We start from the raw sequence: 6,807 nt of genomic DNA on the forward strand, positions 1-6,807 counted from the left end.
CTTCTAGTGCTGACGCGCACAATGCAGAGTTTTCTGGTCCCGCAACAAAAGTAATAAAGTCAATTTTCAGGGTTTTGGCACAATTCTCAGATCTTGCAGTACTGTTAAACATGCAATTTGATCCTGTTGGCACACAATTGGATCCGGTTCTGTTGTAGCAGGGATAGGCACACAATTCAATCCGATCCTGTTGGCACACAGTTGGATCCGGTTATGGCAGGGATGGGCACACAATTTGATCCGATCCTGTTCCAGTGACGCCAAAAATGCAATGAGCAGGACCGTGGTACGGTTACACGGACGCCAGATTATGCAATGGCTAGGTCAGGTGTAGGTTTAATAGTCTATAGTTTTGTTAATGACGCCAATTGCAGCGTGCGCAGGGTACTGTCACAAGGCCTTCCAAGGATGTTATAACTCACACCCCAGGTTAAGAATGCCAGAGTGGTGTAATGTCTCTGTATGGTAGTAGTAATAGTGTCAACGGTGTCTCCTACCTGGGTACGGCTGGACTCCTGGATCCTGGCTCACTTGCAATAAAATGAGTGTGGTGCTAGTAGGAGTAATAGCGGAATTTGCAGCAGTAATTGAGATCCAAACCCTTGGTAAAGTTCAAACTCGTCTTTACTGGTGGTAACTTTCATCCAAGCAAGATATAGCTTTAGTCTTAGGTCCCACAGGTATTGGCAATGGTTGGCAGGAATTTATCTTCTGCTCTCTCATGTACCTGGAGCTTTCAGGAAAAGACGTCTGCTTTGTAGCTCTAAACTGTGGCAGGAATTTGGCTTCTGCACTTTCTATCTTCTGCTGTCTGGGGACTGACTAGCTGAGGAGGAATATGACTTCTCCTGGGTCTCTGGTCTGTACTCACAGCTATCTTCACAGGGTATGCTTCTTCCTGGAATTCTGGAGTTGTCTACTTGCTTCTTCCAGCTGAGACTGCAGGGCTCAGGCTGGGGATGATGATCAATGTGTTAACGAGACAAGCTCCTGGCTTGATTCCCTATATCTGAGAGCTTCTACACGCACAGCCGTCACCAAGCAGGGGTGGCTGGCACACTCACTCTAACTTCCTTCTCCACCCATAAGGCAGGATGTGGGGCAACCCACTCTGCTCCCAGAGGGGGGAGTTAAACTGCAATGAATTATTCCAGTTTAGATGTGCTAAACTGACTTAACTCATTGCTAACACATTGCTGCCACCTGCTGGTGAACATTAAGAATGACAACAATATATATTTAACAAGGTTTCGAATGCACAGTTGTGAGGATATAATGTAAAATTATATAAGATGACAAGGTAAATGTTCTTAAGAGATTGTAGCGGGGTAAAAGAGTTTAGTAACACAACTCTGGGGTGTTACAAATGGTCCGCTACAGAGGTCAGTGTTAAGGGGCAGATTGCTGTGAAGGCCAGTGTCAAGAGGCGGGCCCCTGTGGAGTTCATGGTCTATTTTATTTATATATATATATATATATATATATATATATAGACACAAACTATATATACTTTGTATGGGTATATTTCAACTATTTCAATGTTTGTGTGTGTGGTTAAGAGATTCATTGTTTCTGCCATAACTGTGAGCTACACAGCACCTCACCGCATAACAGTGACCTCCACAGTAACCCCCCTCTTAAAGGGTTTCTACCACCTCATTTTGACCTAATTAGCTCTCAGACACTAGCGTTCTGCTAGTGTCTGATCTACCTAACAATGCTATTCTCAGACCTGTGTGTTGATCCGTTTCACAAAAAAACTAACTTTTATTAATATGCTAATGAGCCTCTAGGTGCTATGGGGGCGTCTTTTCAGCACCTAGAGGCTCGGTCTACTCACATTGAATGCCGCCCAGCTCGTCCATTAAGCCCACCCATCTCCTCTTGAATGCCATCCTCCATCTGAGCCAGCGGACGAATTCTCGCGCCTGCGCCGTGCGCGTCTGTATTCGGCGCAGGCGCAGTAAATTTCTGACCGCTGCCTGCACAGACATCTCGATCATCGGCGCAGGCGCAGTGGAGATGTCTGTGCAGGGAGCAGTCAGACATTCACTGCGCCTGCGCAGAACGGACGAGCTGGGCGGCATACAATGTGAGTAGACCGAGCCTCTAGGTGCTGAAAAGACGCCCCCATAGCACCTAGAGGCTCATTAGCATATTGATAAAAGTTCGTTTTTTAGTGAAACGGATCCAAACACAGGTTTGAGAATAGCATTGTTAGGTAGATCAGACACTAGCAGATCGCTAGTGTCTGAGAGCTAATTAGGTCAAAATGAGGTGGTAGAAACCCTTTAACAGTGCCCTCAACAGTGGTCCACCCCTTAAATAATGATCTCCACAGTCGTCCGCCCCCTTAAGAGTGACCTCTCCGGTACCCTGCCCCCTTAACATTGACCTCAACAGTGGCCTGCTCCCTTACCAGTGACCCCCCACAGCAGTCTACCCCTTAGTATAGACCTCCACAGGGCCCCGCTTCATTGACAGTGACTCTTCCACAGTGTCCAGATCCCTTAAAATGTGACCTTCACGGCACCCCACCCCCTTAACAGTGACCTCCACAGCAGCCTGCCCCTTAACAGTAACATCCACAGCACGCCTACCTCTTTAACAGTGACCTCCACAGCATCCCGCCTCCTTAACATTTCCTCCTCAGAGGCCCACTCCCTTAAAATATTACCTCCAGAGCAGCCCACCCCCTTAACAGTGACCCTTCCCCCGACAGCAGCCTGTCCTCCTAAAATGTGACCTTCATAGAACCTATAGAAGCCTGCTCCTTAACACAGCGCCCCGCCCCCTTAAGGACCTGTGAGCTTGTATTCTTTAATAAAAGGTCATGTGACTGTGTGTATGGCAGTTAGGATATTAGAGAAGCTGCAAGCTCCTATTGGCTAATACATTTTGGGGAATATCTCAGGAATTATACATCCTAGAGTACTGAGACCTTTATGAAAACCTTGTGGCAATTTTGCAGATTGGTCAAGTCGTTTGGCCATGCATAAAGAACAGACAGACAAAAGAGACAGACAGAAATTTTTATACATATGAGAGAATCTTTTTCTATATTTGATCTTATATTTAAAATTTTATAGTGCACTATTACACAGTGGACTGACTGATAGTGTATAGCATTGTGAGGGCTCCGCAAATTACTATAGTTAATTTCGCAACATTCATTATTTTATTATTTATGAATTGGAGAACTGATTAGCATTACACATTTTTTATTTTTTTATTTGATTGTTTATTATTATTTTTACATTGTGGTTTATTAAAATATTTGTAACAATTGCTGATAATCTATAATAAATAGCTCATATATATCAATATAGTCTATTGCTGATTTATAAGTGTACCAACTACATATTATAAAGAAAAATCTTTATAGTTTTAGGTCAACTTTATGCACAAATAAAAAAAAATTCTGAAGGGTTCATAAATTTTTAAGCACCACTATGTGTTTGCTTATTAAGCATATTGTATTTTAGTATGTTTATTCCTTAATCCTTACAGGTTGTCAAGCTTTTGAGCAACAAAAGATCACAAGCAGTAGGAATATTAATGTCAAGCCTTCATTTAGACATGAAAGATATCCAACATGGTAAGCAAATGTGTATTGTTAATTTTAATTGTTTTGCAATGTTTAACTCATAGGAGGCATTCACATGGCCGTAAGTGTTTTGCAGCCTGCAAAACGCCCATCGACAAAACATAGATACCGTCCGTGTGCTTGCGCATCACGGTGCAGACTCATTGACCTCAGCTAGCAGGCACTGCCTGGCATCCCCAGCCTCAGCTCCTCCACTCTTAACTCTCTGGCTGAAAGCTTTTCCTACCCTTCACTATTTTGCATAATTATTATTCTTTCTAGCCTTTATCTAAACTGCCCCTGACACTAGAATAGAAGGTTGATTGTAACTATACACTGTCTCTAAGATCTTTGTCTGCTTTTCAGGTCATCCAGACCCGATCACTTTTTGCGGGTCCTAGTGTAAAAATGCCTATTCTTTGTCTTGATTGGGACAGCACACAAATTTAGAAATGAATGGGTCCGCATTTAATCTGCAAAAAATGCAGATCAGATGTGGACCGAAAATATGGCTGTGTGCACAAGGCCCTAAAGGCTATGTACACCTTCGTAGGACATTTTTTTATGATTGCATTTTACACATTTCTGGCTAAGAATAATTTTTTCAATTGGTCTTTATAAAAAATATTGAGCTGTCACAAAGGGTTAACTGTTTTTGTAAGGCCTCATGCACACAACCGTTGTTCTGGTCCGCATCCGAGCTGCAATTTTTGCGGCTCGGGTGCGGACCCATTCACTTCAATGGGGCTGAAAAAGATGCGGACAGCACTCCGTGTGCTGTCCGCATCCGTTGCTCCGTTATGTAGCCCCGCAAAAAAAATATAACATGTCCTATTCTTGTCCGTTTTGCGGACAAGAATAGGCATTTCTACAATGGTCCGTCTGTTCCATTTCGCAAATTGCAGAAGGCACACGGACGGCTTCCGTGTTTTGCAGACCGCAAAAAACGGAATTGTCGTGTGCATGAGGCCTAACTGTGTAACTGGTACTTTCAATTTGTGGTGGTCATCTAATAAACCTTATCTTTAAACTACTAAGTGGTCATAAACATTTAGTTAAGCCACATTCTTATCAGTAAGATAAGAACTGAGCTATAATGAGTGTTTAGGAGGTCATAGAGGAGAAATAAGGAGTCTGTCTGCTCCTGGTCTGAGGGAAAAGACATAAAATCCAAAGGGTGTTTCTAGAGCATGTCCAAAAAAAAAAGATTCCACATTTTTAATAAAGATCAATTCAAGAAATGATTTTAGCTCAAAATGAGTACAATGCAATAATAATAAAAAAAATTGTCCCCAAAGGTGTACATAGTCTTTAAAGACACATTTGGATAGACATTACATGTTGCGCTGCTAAACATACAGGAGAATGTAGTAGCCCCAATATTTATAAACCCACAATGCAGTTCCCACTATGGTTATAATAACTCACTGTAGTGTATTCTGTATTATAATGCCCCCTGTAGTGCAAGTAGGTTTAATGAACCCCCCTGTATTTCTCCGGCCTCTATTATAATGCCTCCCTGTACTGTCTGGCCTGTATTATAATGCCCCCTCATAAAGTCCTCTGCAGTATAATGCCCCGCTGTAATAATAATATTCATAATGCTTTCACCCCTGTAGCCTCCGTGTAGTATAATGCCCCCCTGCAGTGCTGGAATGTATAATGCTCTTCTCATCCCCCCTCCCTGAAGTATAACCTCTTGTAGTGGTAGAATATATAATGCTCTCCCACCAACAGTGCTCCCATAATATAATGCCGCCTTGCAGCGATAGTATATATACAGTCGTGGCCAAAAGTTTTGAGAATGACACAAATCAAATATTAATTATCACAAAGTTTGCTGCTAAACTGCTTTTAGATCTTTGTTTCAGTTGTTTCTATGATGTAGTGAAATATAATTACACGCACTTCATACGTTTCAAAGGCTTTTATCGACAATTACATGACATTTATGCAAAGAGTCAGTATTTGCAGTGTTGGCCCTTCTTTTTCAGGACCTCTGCAATTCGACTGGGCATGCTCTCAATCAACTTCTGGTCCAATTCCTGACTGATAGCAACCCATTCTTTCATAATCACTTCTTGTAGTTTGTCAGAATTAGTGGGTTTTTGTTTGCCCACCCGCCTCTTGAGAATTGACCACAAGTTCTCAATGGGATTAAGATCTGGGGAGTTTCCAGGCCATGGACCCAAAATGTCAATGTTTTGGTCCCCGAGCCACTTAGTTATCACTTTTGCCTTATGGCACGGTGCTCCATCGTGCTGGAAAATGCATTGTTCTTCACCAAACTGTTGTTGGATTGTTAGAAGAAGTTGCTGTTGGAGGGTGTTTTGGTACCATTCTTTATCCATGGCTGTGTTTTTGGGCAAAATTGTGAGTGAGCCCACTCCCTTGGATGAGAAGCACCCCCACACATGAATGGTCTCAGGATGTGTCACGGCTGTATGTGAGCAACAAGAGCATGCACAGAAAATAGAGCTACTGACCGGACCCAAACTAGGGAGGATAAAGGGTGACCCCTGTCAGACCCTCAAAAGCTCTCTTTATGCTGCTAAGCCCATGCCCGGATCCAAATGGTGGAAGGAGGCATGCCCGCGTACCTAAGACTGATGACCACTGTAACCCCTACAATAGTGGAAGGGGCACGGCCACCGGTGCCCTGCTCAGTATATGGAGGGAACCGTGGTCGCCTCGGATCTAGTCAGAAAACACACAGATACACAGCAATGTCTGCACACTTAGCTGAAGGGCTGCAGCCGCAGTGAAGACGGATCCAAAGACAGGCTGGCAATATCCGGAGTACTTGCTGCAGCAGAACACAGGTCCAGTGAAAAGATAGCATACAAGGGAAGATACTCAAGCAAGAGCTACAACCCAAATGAGAAATATAATCCACACCTACAATAGGAGGAGGGGGAATATAAAGGCAGGGGAATCAAACGGAGGAGGAACAGCTGGGAGGAAGGAAACAGAAAACTCCTCCCAGCTCTAGTAGTGACATCATCACAGGGGTGGAGAAACAGAGCTGTGAGAACGTCCCAAAGCTCTGGTAGTGACAGTACCCCCCCCCCTCTACGGGTGGATGAGCCCTATGAAATGCCCTGATGAGGCGAGTGGCTTTAATGTCCGACACCGGAACCCACATCCTCTCCTCAGGACCATAACCCTTCCAATGAACGAGGTACTGGAGAGAACTGTGGACAATGCGAGAGTCCACAATT

The sequence above is a fragment of the Bufo bufo genome, chromosome 4, assembly GCF_905171765.1.
Source record: "Bufo bufo chromosome 4, aBufBuf1.1, whole genome shotgun sequence".
Classification (NCBI taxonomy): Eukaryota; Metazoa; Chordata; class Amphibia; order Anura; family Bufonidae; genus Bufo; species Bufo bufo.